This window comes from Hydra vulgaris, chromosome 12 (genome assembly GCF_038396675.1).
Source record: "Hydra vulgaris chromosome 12, alternate assembly HydraT2T_AEP".
Classification (NCBI taxonomy): Eukaryota; Metazoa; Cnidaria; class Hydrozoa; order Anthoathecata; family Hydridae; genus Hydra; species Hydra vulgaris.
The window spans coordinates 64,537,058-64,550,367 of record NC_088931.1 but is presented as its reverse complement, the minus strand read 5'-3'; the positions used below and the strand labels follow the sequence as shown (position 1 = coordinate 64,550,367).

General features: G+C 28.1%; 1 protein-coding gene and 1 long non-coding RNA gene across 2 annotated transcripts in view; one reads left to right on the top strand and one right to left on the bottom strand.

The window, feature by feature from the left end:
• Positions 1–13,310, bottom strand: part of LOC136088925 (ADP-ribosyl cyclase/cyclic ADP-ribose hydrolase-like) — a 101,433-nt gene that overhangs the window by 52,815 nt on the left and 35,308 nt on the right. The gene's annotated exons all lie outside the window — the stretch shown is intronic.
• Positions 5,216–9,167, top strand: LOC136088924 (uncharacterized). Its single transcript, XR_010642645.1, has 3 exons — positions 5,216–5,296; positions 6,589–6,667; positions 8,935–9,167. It is a non-coding gene; the product is annotated as an uncharacterized LOC136088924 (long non-coding RNA).

Sequence of the window (13,310 nt, the reverse complement as noted above, 5' to 3'; positions counted from 1 at the left end):
AACGAAAACGTTGTGTAACGAACTAGAAGAAAAATGTGATTAAGCGCTTACGAAATACAGGTAGCGAATATGTAAAGCATGGCGGAACGTTACAAAAAGCTAAGAAATTAAACGAACATTATTTAATAAATCACAGTTGCAAAAACAAATGTGCTGAAAATTTGACTTTAGAGCAGACTAAAACTCTGTTTGAAAATTTCTGGAAATTGGGAGATTTTGATGCACAAAATCTGTTTCTTGCTGGCTGCGTGAAACAATCAACAGTAGAACGTAGACAACCAAGAGTAAGAAAAAACAAAATTACGAAAAATGAAAAAAAACATGCAAAGGATTTTGCACGAGTATACTCTGTGTTTGCAGATAATAAGCCCGTTACTGTTTGCAAACCATACTTCTTGGCGATATTTGACATTAGCAGCAGTCGACTAAATCGTGCGTTAGTCAACCAACGGGAGAATGGTGGTGTGTCAGGCAAAGATGGACGAGGAAAATATGATCACAAGACACAACGCATTCATGAGGAACACATCACTCGCATTAAAGATCATATTTGCATGTTTCCCACATACGAAAGTCACTATACTAGAAGTCACAGTGCATCTCGCCGCTTTCTACCTGCTCATTTGACGGTATCCACTATGTACGACATGTATAGAGAAAAATGCATACAGGATTCAGTCGAACCCCAAAAAGAGTGGAAGTTTCGGGGCATTTTTAATCATGAATTTAACTTGACGTTCCATCAGCCACTAAAAGATACGTGCAAGAAATGTGACATTTTTAAAACAGACATTGAAATAGAAAAAACTGAACACAAAAAAATCTCAACTAAAAGCAGCGCATGAGATTCATTTGCGCAAAGCAGAGAAGGCCCTTCAATCCTTAAAACTAGAAAAGGAAAATGAAGACAATAAACATGCATCTTTTTGTTTTGACCTGCAAAAGGTCATGTCATTGCCTTGCCTTACAATCAATAAAGTTTATTATTGCCGACAATTATCAGTGTATAATCTAGGCATTCATGACCTTAAAAATGACAATGCAGTGATGAATGTATGGCATGAGGGAACAGCCTCACGAGGTGCAGGTGAGATCGGTTCATGCTTATTGGCATATTGTCAAAATCTGGCAAATAGGGATATTACGTCTATTACAGCATTCAGCGACTCGTGCGGCGGCCAAAATCGAAATATAAAAATTGCACTGTTATGGATGCATTTGACGCAGACGACGAATATTGAACTGGTGAATCATAAGTTTATGGTCTCTGGGCATTCTTATTTGCCTAACGATGCAGATTTTGGAATATTTGAGAGAGCAAAACCAAAATTCACAGAGATCTTCGTGCCAGAACAATGGTACAAATTGGTCGAGAACTGCTCTATGAAGAAGCGCTTCAGTGTTGCAAGATTAAGCACTGATAATTTCAAGAGTGTGGAGCCCTTATTGAAATTAATTACAAATCGGAAAGTGGATGAGAGTGATCAGAAGGTTAACTGGCTGGATATGCAATGGCTGCAACTTTTTTTTTTTTTTTTTTTTTTTTTTTTTTATTTCACCTCCCCAAGGCCCAAAAGGCCACTACAGATGAGGAGGCTACTTAATTGTGGTTATAACCCTCTCTTAACTCTATAACTCCGAAACACGAACCTTGACGTACAAGGCCGCTGCGCGGAGAAACAAGTTGAGCGCGGTACTACCAGGGACGTGGTGGGGATCGAACTTGGAACCTCTCGCTTATGAAGCGAGCGCTCTACCACTACACCACTACCGCCAACTTAGAAAGAACGAGCCATACAAACTGTTCTTTAAATACTCTTTAGATGATGACGCATCATTCAGTTTCATTTCGCTAGCGAAACGCGGACGTCAAACGAATCTTAGTGAAGTGAGTTTGGCTCCACTGTACTGTGGAGCAACAAAACTGAGCAAAGAAAAATACTCAGATCTAATGAAACTGTTAAAGTATATTCCTCCAATCTATCATGACTTCTATCAAAAGTTGGAACACAGCGGTCACATCAAGGATGTACTAGAAGATGAACTGCTCGATGACAGCGGCGATGATGATCAGTAAGTTCGTATGGTTTTTATTGTACTGTTTGTAATAATGAGGACTATTTTTGCCGATAATTAGTAAATAGTAATTGTGTTTTTTACAACATAGTATGAATTTGTACTACTTGTCTTAATTTGAATTGCTATTGTAAACGAATAATATGAAATTTGTTCATGATTTTACACTAAAATGATTTAGCGATTTGTTGATTATGTTTAGAGAAAAAATGGACTAAATCCATAACTATTATTATATTATTAATAATTATTCAAAAATTTATTTGTGCATTTCACATATCTTGTTGTCTAAGAAAAAAATTTAAAATGATACTAGACATCAATAATATTACATATGGCTGATTTATAATATATGCAAACACTAAGAACGCTTATTTCTAACAATATAAAAATATGGACCTGGTCCACTTTTACTCTTATGGGCTCATATATAGATAAATATATAGTAAAATATATATCTATATATAGTAAAATATATATACAGATTATGCTTTTTTATATGATTATATTTAACAGTATTATTACTATAAATTACTATTATTGTTATTATTATTTATCATTATTACTTATTATTATTATCATTATTATTATTATTATGCTATAATTTATACCATCATAGGTCTTTACACGTCATCAGTTTATAACTGTTTGTAAATGTCCCGCACAACTGTAATATATGCAGTTACTATTAAAGTGAAAATATATTAATTTAACTTGATTTGATTTTTTGATTGCCATAACATAATTTAAAGTTTGTAAAAGTTAGATATTTCCAAACACTTTCATTCACACTTATACAAAAAGTGCTGTGACTCTTTTTTGACATTAATTCGGGTGTAATAGCCGCTGTGAGTTCTGTGCAAACATGCACAAATGAGTATTAGCAGCAGTAGCAGGAGCATTAAATTCGACATTAAAGTGTTATAGGATTAAGTATATTTTACTTTTAAAAAGTTTTTATATTAAAGTATAAAATTTAAACAGTTTTTTCATACAACTTAAGTTCTTTGCTGTTATTGTTTTTCTTTAAGTTTTTAAATATGGTTTTTAATAAAACTCTTTTAAAAAATTTTAAAAAGTTTTGACATTTTTTAAAAAATGTCAAAACATTACAAAAAAATTTAAACACTAACTTTTTTACCTCAAACATTTGTTAATAAAAAAGACAGAAAAACAAACATTACATTTCTTTGCTTTTATTATGCAAACTTTAGTGTTCGCTCAAAATTTTTCAAAGCAAACACATCAGCAATTTTTTCCAAATAATTATGCGATTGATAGTTTTTTTATTTATTATAAAATACTCTCAATCAAAATGTCAAAATATCAAATGTATTTTTATACACATCTTTATAATAAAAAAACAATAAACTACTAAAATTTAAAATGAATTTTTAATGACTTTAAAAGAAACCATGCTAAGACTTTCTTTCATGCTAAGACTTTCTTCAAAAGCATTATTTTTAGAAAACCAACTAAGTACGCTAGTGAAAAAAGTAGTTATGTTTTAGCATGGCTTTTGTATGCGTTTACAAAAGCATGCAAAATTTTACCTAAAATGAATGCATTTGCAATTACTTTGAAAAAAAACATGTTTATATATTATGATTGCTTTCTTCAATAGCGTGTTTTTTATTTTTTTTTATTTTCCTTAAAGTGAAGTAATGTTTATTTCCATATTAAAAATCACTTTTAAAAATTTTGAAATAGAATTTTTATGTTTTGCTGTAATATATATATAATCTGATAAAATACATAGAATTATTATGTTTATTATAGTTTTCTTTTTTTATTGTGCATTTAGCAACACCAAAAATATCATTTTTTTTTAACTTATTATTATACAAATACAAAATACTTATACAAATTATTAGATATTATTAGATATTAGATATTAGAATTATTAGATATTGGATAAAAGATATTATTTTCTAAGGTTTTTTAAAAAATTGTCAAAACAACTTTTATTTGATTTTCAGTTGAGGTATAAATATAAGATATTTTTATACCTCAACTGAAAATAAATAGATATTTTAAAATATCTATTTATTTTAAAAATAAATAGATATTTTAAAATAGATATTTTAATGAGTGTTTTGGTCCAAAATTGAGAGGTGGATTTTTTGAAACACGTTTTAAAAATCTAGGAGTATTAAGTGAAAAAATAAATAATATAGGTCTGTGTTCATGATTTCTTTTTAAATTGATTAATATTGACACTTTTCATTAGCCATCAAAAATTATACAAAAGAAAACTTATTTACCTATTATTTAAAGAAACTTCAAATAAATATTTCATTTCTAAATAAATTTTTGTTTCCTAATTGACATGTTATGTCATCTTTTAGTAAAACAGAAGAAACATAATCTAAATATTAATACGCTAATGAATAGTGCGCATAGTTACGCCTAATGTTCGTATTGTTAATTAGGGTTCTGTATTCTGTAAAATACACTATTTCTGAGTTTTTAAGTAGTTTCTTTACTTTTTAAGCGCGATTATATGCTCCATGCGGTCTTACGAGTAAGGTCAAGAAGCAAATTAGAGCTGATATACTTTTATTTTCTTAAAATAAAAATTTAAATAATCGTTTGTTTGCTGTTGGTTGTTTTTTTTTTCTAATTTTTATAGCCTGTTTTCATTTTTTAGAAGAAGTTAGAACTAAAATGACTGGTAAAATAGTTTTTTTAGTACAATGTTTCTTTTTTAGTAAACTGTTTTAGTTTTGTCGTTAGTCTTCTTAGAACATTTTAAGCAAGTATTGTTTTATTTTCTAGAGCAGTTAAGAGGGGCTGATGACTTTTTTAGTAAGTTCAGTTCATTTTCTTATTTATAGATTAAGATTATTTTTTGTAGAAAGAATAATGAGAATAAAATTTTATTTATGTATTTTCTAGAGCAGTTAAGAGGGGCTGATGACTTTTTTAGTAAGTTCAGTTCATTTTCTTATTTATAGATTAAGATTATTTTTTGTAGAAAGAATAATGAGAATAAAATTTTATTTATGTATTTAATATGAAAAGTTAAATAAAATAAGACGGTTGTTTGTGGTCATGTAAGTTTATGTACATAAGTTTGCGTTTGTTTCAATCTATTTTATATTTCTCTATATCTATATGTATATTTTATATTCTTAGGATAAATAATAAGGAACAGAAAAATAAAATAATATTCTTCTGGAATTTGTCAAAAGAATGTTGTGTTATGCTTCATTTTAAGGTATCTGAATATATATTTATTAGAAAATTTTAATTTTGTTCTTAAATGGTTTCATCTTTTTCATAACAATGTTGTGATTTGTAGTCTGCATTTTTTGTTTTGTTAAAAATAATTTATGCTAATAAATGTTGTTTTATAGTTGTTAAAGGTTTGCATATATGTTTATATTATGCTCAAAGTTAAAAAGTTTTTGATAAATACGTGTATGTGTTGATATATGTTATAGAGTTGTTTTATAAATGTGTTTATATAAATGTGTTTTTATAATAGAATGAAATGTATTTTATCTAATGTGTACATGATTGTTAAATGAGGTGTTTTTATATGTTATATAACATTTAAAAAAATATTGTGTTTTTGTAGTTAGTATAACTATAAAACACAATATATTTGAGATATAGATCTAGAGCAAAATTCATCAACCTTACCAGTCAAGCGGTGTTACTGCTTTAGGTCTAAGTGTTGTCTAGCCTTTAATATAACTATTCTGAAAATGCATAACATTATCTTTGATAATTTTTTGTGCAATGTTGTTACCTGTGGCTTATCTTTATGTTAGTGTCTGTTGTTAAAAATGATTAATAGGTAGTTTCATTACTAGAACTCACTGATTATATTTCTTAATATAAATAGCACAGTGAATATTATTATTATTAGTGCGCATAGTTAGGCCTATTGTTCGTTATTAGTTACGTTTCTGTATTCTGTAAAATACATTATTTCTTAGTTATTAATTAGTTTCTAGACTTATCTTAACCAAGTATTTTCTTAAAGAAGTCACGACCTTTCATGGTACGAGTTCAAAATGTTTAAGTAGACATTAGGTAGATAATGTTTATTAGCTTGAAATAGTAGGTAATATAAAATCATTTTAAAATTTTATTAAGTTATTAATTTATTGTAATCTTTTTTTAAATTGTACTTTTAAATTTAAAGCTTCGTGTTATAGATGTTAATATTGAAAATATAGACTAATATAATTCTTAGGTGGGGTCTTGTGTTAGAAGATATTTATGGGTAGTTTCATGGTTTCACATGCTTTTAATAATTGGGATAAAAGCCATGACAACATTTTGTTATAAATAAAATTTATCTATAGTATTGTTAAAACCTTTGCTCTTTGAAAAAAAATGTTTCTGGCTTTTCAATAAATGCATAATAATTTCTCTTGCATGAATGAATTGTGGTTTAGGTTATAATTGTGTTATTATATGTTTGTTTTCTATATTTAATATAGCATTAATCATTTTCATACATTTTTATTTAAGGTTAATTGTTTATAATTTATTAAGATTTAGATTATTAGAAAATTCATGTTTACAGAGTTGCTATTAATCATAATCAAGTTGTTGTACAAAGGAAATTGTAAAGGTTTATTTATAAAATATGCTATATATTTTTTAAAGAAAATTTTGGTTTTTATATGTTTTCACTAATAAATAGTTCAATATATATATATATATATCCTTGGAGTCGCCGCAGTGTCATACCTTGTGTGATGGGGGGGGGGGGGGGAAGAGTTTACAAACCTGCGTTAATAACCTGTTTTGTATTGTACATAACGCATTTATAAGTTTCATTATGCGTTTTGCTTAATGTTTTCTCCCAACACATGAACTATGACGCTGTCCGCGACTCCAAGGATATATTTTTTTTTTTATTATTATTATTAGAAACAAAATAAATTTTAACTTTTTTCTTTTAAGTCTTTGCTAATATGGTTGCAGGGTTTTCTTAACTTTAATTAAATAAACTTAAGAAAAAGTAATACAGGTGTATTACTTTTGAAGATGGCAAATTAATTTTATTTTGCATTTACCCGGTTCCTTTATTTTGTAATTTTTCGAGTAAGATTTTTTTAGTTATTCATTAAGTTTTTTTATTTTATTGTTAACGTTAGAGTAGTAAAAAAAAGAAATAATTAGTGTTGCTTTGATAAATATGTTTAATAAAAATAATGATGACATTGAAATGGATAATGGGCTAGATGAAGTTATGTATTTACAAGATGATGTAAGTGCTATAAGGCGTGTTGAAAATAATCGAAGACGAAATGAAAGAAATAAACTTAGGCGAGATGAAATTAATCATTTACAAAATCAAAAAAATTGGCTTAATCAAGATGAAGTTAATCGTCGCCAAAATGAAAGAAATAGGCTAAATCGAGGCGAAGTTAATTGTCGCCAAAATGTAAGAAGATCTGTTGGACAAGGACGAATGTATTCTATAGCAAGAAGTAATGCTATTCCAGATTATAATTATTTAGGAGAAATGAATCAAATTTGTCAGCACTATGGTGCTAAGAAATTTTCAGATAAAACACATTTTCTACGTTGCCATAATAGTAAGGTATCTTAGCCTCCGCTTTCACCTTTTACACAAGTTTTACAGGATTTATTTTACAGTTATGTAGATCGTAATGCTAATGTTAATTTTTTTAAACATATTCGAAATTATAATGCCTGTCTTTCTTTCTCTTCATTTAAAGCAACTGTAGTTCAATCAATAAATCATGGGCCTCCATGTTTTAAAATATGTGGCCAGATTTATCATCGTGTAGGTAATCTTAGACCAGATCAAGGTATTCCACTAATATATTCTCAACTATATATGTATGATCCACTTTCAGCAGTAAATTTTAGAATGAATTAACGTGGTAATGATCTTTTTTTACGTGATTTAATGTTTCAACTGCAAACTATAATAACTGAACAAAGTCCATTTGCTCATGCATTTAAAAATATGGCTGAAGTAGAAGATGAAGTAATTCTTCAAGCGGCTATAGAAGGTCGCCAAGCTTCTGTTGTAAAAATGTCTTTACTTGAAGGGGTTGATAAACGTCGCTATAATCTACCTTCACACGATGAAGTTGCAGTTGTATTTGTTGGCAAAGATGGTGCTCCCCAACTTCCAAGGAAGTTGTTTTTTACCCAAGAGGTCATCCTTTAAAAATTGTATCAAGTATGTCAGCCAACTTAGATCCTATGATTTATCCTCTCTTTTTTCCCAAGAGGTGATGCTGGTTGGCATAATCAGTAGTGCATAACCCTAGGCGTGCCACACTGGTTAGAAATCATGTTAAATTATCTCTGTTCTACAATTATAGGCTTTCTGTTCGGCAATTTTTCTGTTCATTATTTTATGGTAAGAAACTATTTCAGCAATATGCTGTAGATGCATATGTGAAAATTAAAGGCCAGCGTCTTGCTTTTATCAGAAATAATCAAGATAAACTGTGAAGCGAGCAGTATGATGCCTTACATGAACATGTTATCAACATTGCAAACGAACGTAATGTTAGACCAGGGCGAGTAGTTGTTTTGCCATCATCTTATGTAGGAAGTCCGAGAGCTTTAAAAGAAAACTTTGAAGATGCTATGGCAATTATTAAAAAGTATAGTAAACCAGATCTTTTCATTACTTTTACTTGCAACCCAAAATGGCGTGAAATAACAGAAAATTTATATCCGGGTCAGACTGCGAATATTTTGTTCTTTTTTAATTTTTTTTTTTTTTTTTTACTTTTTACTTATTTTTCTATAACTTCCTACTAGCATGGAATCACGTAGCTTTTTTAATGTTTAATCGTTCTATCGATAATATCTTTAATTATTTTAGTATGGTTTTTTTTACAATAGGCTATGCTTGACTCTGCGGTCCTGGAGATGGCGGCTATTATAACTCATTTGGAAAAAGAACCTTCAACGTTAATTGTTTTTTAAGAAAAATATGTTTTATATAGACTTTTTTTAAATATTTTTGTTACATATTTAACTATTTATCATGTATATAAATTTATTTTCAAAAAAAAGTGAACACAATTTTAAATATTTAATTTTTACAACTGTTTTACATGGTTTTAACACCTCTTTTATAGCCTTTTTAGCTTATTAGGCCGGGTGAAAAAAGAAAAGCGATTGCTTTTATTCAACGCTTTTAGACTAATTGCTCACCTTTATGTGAAAATATTTATCGATTTTGCTCAAATTTGTATAACTTAAAGCGTAACAATTACTTCAAAAATGTCGAATAAAAGCAATTGCTTTTTTTATCAACCTGACTTATACAAAAATTAATAAAAAGTTTTATGTAACTAATAATTTTAACGCAAAGTTAAGACAAACGCAAGGCAAAATATATTCCAGACATTTTTCGCTAAATATTTTCTGCATTAGTATAAATTTAGATTGGATGAATGCTGAAATAAATATATGTTAATATACGTTAATATAAAGTAAACCGACGTATTTGTTTACCTTTTTTTTTTTTTTTTTATAATTATTATAATTTCTGCTGGATTATTAAAAAAAAAGATAGCTTGAGTAATAAGCTTTAATATTATAGGAGCAGTAAACCAGGGATTAGCCTTATCTAGAATTGCGGATATATTTTTCAACTTATAGTTTTTCCGGATATCCAAAACAATTTCTTTTCATACAAGTTTACAAGTTATATATAAATAAGTTATATTAAGATACAAGTTAAGGTATAATTTTTGTGAATATTTAATTTTTAAGCTTAACTCATCACTCTATGCAAAATAAAGAAAAGTTTAAAAAAAAATTAAAAACTACTCAACTAAAAGCAAAATTAAGAGAAAGGAAAGGGAAAATATATTTCCGATATTTTACCTAAACAATTTTTCAAAATTTTTAAATACGACTTGGATGATCTATGCATATAATTCAAGTCATATTTAAAATATAATATATATAATTAAAATTAAAAAAAAACAAACATTTAATATCATAACTAAAAATACTAATGGCAAAAGTTTTCTCCATTTAAAATAAATTTATATATAGGGGAAAGCGTGCACCCTTGATCATAAAATCCAGGGCGCATTGTGTTAATAACATTCTCCTAAATTAATGATAATTGTAAAACTAATATTGATTATAAAAAATATATTTATACTTTCTTAAATTTTATTAAAACCATAAAGTTAGAAAACGCTATAATAGTTTTATAATTTTGTCTTTCGTAAATTTTTGTTTAGCATTTTTCCCCCTGGATTTTAGGATCAAGGGTGCATACTTTTCCCTATCTGTGTATTTTGTATTTATTTATTGTAAAATTAAAAAAATAAAATGAACAAATTTTGTTTACAGTTGGTATTTTATCAAATGATCAATCTCATAAAATTATGTATTATATAGATTTATCAAGCTATTCAGAGAGAGATAGAAATTTGTTATTATGGAGATCTGCACTATCAATTTTAAATGTTAATGTTAAAATATGTTTACATTATTAGCAACTTTTACTTAACTGGATTGCTAACTTCAAAAAAAGTTGCATTGACTCATTTAAAAGGCATTAAAAGACATAAAAGTTAAATTTATATGTTCTTAATTTATTGAATCGTCTTTTTACAAAAAATACATCTAGTTTTTTATTTTAAAAATGCATCTAGTTTTTTAAAACTTTTTTATTTTATTTCAAAAATTATCATCTAAATTATTATTTACCAATTTTGTTGAATTTTTTTATTTATAATATATTCGAAGGTGGTTCGTGAGAAATTAAATTTATTCAAATGGCATAAGATATGTGTTCAATTGGTATTGAAACAACACCTGGTTTTAAAATGTTTCCTTCATGTCGAAAAGAAGTGGTGAAATAAATGGATGATTGGTCTACCTTACAGGACCACAATGGTGAAGATGATTTTCTGGAACAAACGATTTTTGATGAAGGTATAGAAATTGCACACGAAAAAAACTTATAAACACCAGTTTTGATAAACTAGATGTATCACCAGTATAATTTTATGGAGTTCCACAACATGCTAAAATTTCTTTAGGGAAAATAAAATTATTGCAATCTACTGATGTTATATTAAAAAAACCTATCAGTTATCCTCAATGATAACAAAATAGACCTGAAAAGTGATGTTACTGAGGTGTCCAATGTTAAATATCAGAAGAAAGCTGAAGATCTAGATAAACTGATACTTTCGATGCAAGAAAAGCTGAAAACGACATACAGAAGAGAAAAGATTCAGATTTTGACATTGGTTCCAGATTCATGGTCTTTAAGATAAGCAGCTGAAGTAGTTAATATAGCTAAGTCAACCATAACTAAAGCAAGAAAACTTAAATTTAAAAAAGGAACATTACCACTTTAGAAAAAACTAACATTGTTAGAATTGAATCAGATATCATTGATAAGGTGGAAAGCATTTATTGTAATAATCAGTTCAGTCGCCAGGTATAAAAGATTTTGTAAGTGTATCCAAAAATAAACATGTATCAAAGCGATATCTTCTTTGCAATTTATAGGAACTATATATTGAATTTAAACTAGAGCACCTCAGTCTAATAGGATTTTCTAAATTTGCGCAGTTAAAGCTAAAATGGTGTATTTATGCTGGTTAAAAAGAAACCCATGCTGTTTGTATATGTGCGATATACCAAAACATAAAGCTTATTCTTAACGCAGTTAAACTGGAAAAGAATTACCATGAACTTATTGAGAAAATTGCTTGTTGCAGAGAGACAAGGGAATTCATGCTCCGTAGATGTAATTGTTGCCCTGGAATTCAAAATATTATCAATTATATAACTGCAAGTCTATTGCAAAATGAAGGATCATTTGAAGAGAATGACAAAATTGATGATGATAAAATAATTGAATATAAACATTGAAGTACAACAGATAGAGGAGAGCTTCTAAGTTACACGCCTACATTAGACGAATTCAGTGTACGCCTTATTAAAAGACTTGATAGCATAACATCTCACTTTTATATTGCTAAAGCACAAGGTAAATTTTTAAATACATTAAAATCATCTATACCCATAAATGAAATTATTGTTTTGTTTGATTTTGCAGAAAACTTTATATTGGTCATACAAAACAAAATCCAGAGTTACCACTGCAACCAACTGTAATGCACACTACATCCTGTAGTTATTTATAACATAAATGATGAGGGTGCTACTAAAAGTCAACCAACATCTTTACGTTTTATATCTGATGACTTAACACAAGATGTTGGATTTATTGTATAATAAAAAGAACTGTCCGATTTGTACAAGAAATGTTTCCAAATACCACAAAAATCCGATATTTTTCTGATGGTTGTGCTGGTAGGTACAAAAAACTGCAAATATTTTTTAAACTTGTGTCATTATGTTGAAGATTTTGGGATGTAATCTGAATGGAATTTCTTTGCAACATCAAATGGAAAGTTGCCATGTGATGAAATTGGTGGAACAGTTAAAAGACTTGTTTCAAGTGTTAGTCTTTAACATCCAATTGACTTACAAATTCAGAACGCTGAGGAAATGTTCAATTTTTCAAAAGATAACATATTTGGCATCAACATCTTTTTTTTTTTTAAGGCAAAGATATTATATCATTTCGTAAATCTTTGACTCTTCAATTGAACAATTCAAAAACTTTACCTGGTACAAGATGGATTAGGCTTGGTCAGGAATTGGGTGCAATCACACTTGATTGCTGACCACACATATAATATTTAATTGTGACAATATTGCCATGGCTCTTTAGTTGATTTGAGAACATTTTCACAACAACAACAAAAAACGCTAAGAAAGATTAACTGGACCTTACTATACTGGTGCTAATTTTCAGCTTAATTACATGTTTAGTTGAACAGTAACTTTTAAAACAAAAACTATAGTAAAATCAAAATGACCGCCAAAAAAAAAACTGCTAAATATAGCCGATTTTAAAGTAAAAATATCTCCAAAACCTATTTGATATTAGTGCTAAAATTTTCCAAGGTAGTCTATGTTACATAGGTGACCATTTTTACAAAGTATGAAGAAAATCTGAGATAGTAGGTTACACGTCTTAAAAATTTGCCCCACTTTCTCATGGAATACCTCAGTTCCTTTTATTCTAATTTCTTAAATTTTATATAATTGTTATTAATAAATAAATTTAACAAACTAAATTTAGAAAAATTCACTGTTTTGTATCAATAGATAACAGTTTGCAATAACTCCATATTATCATTAATTTTGCAATAATTGCATATTAT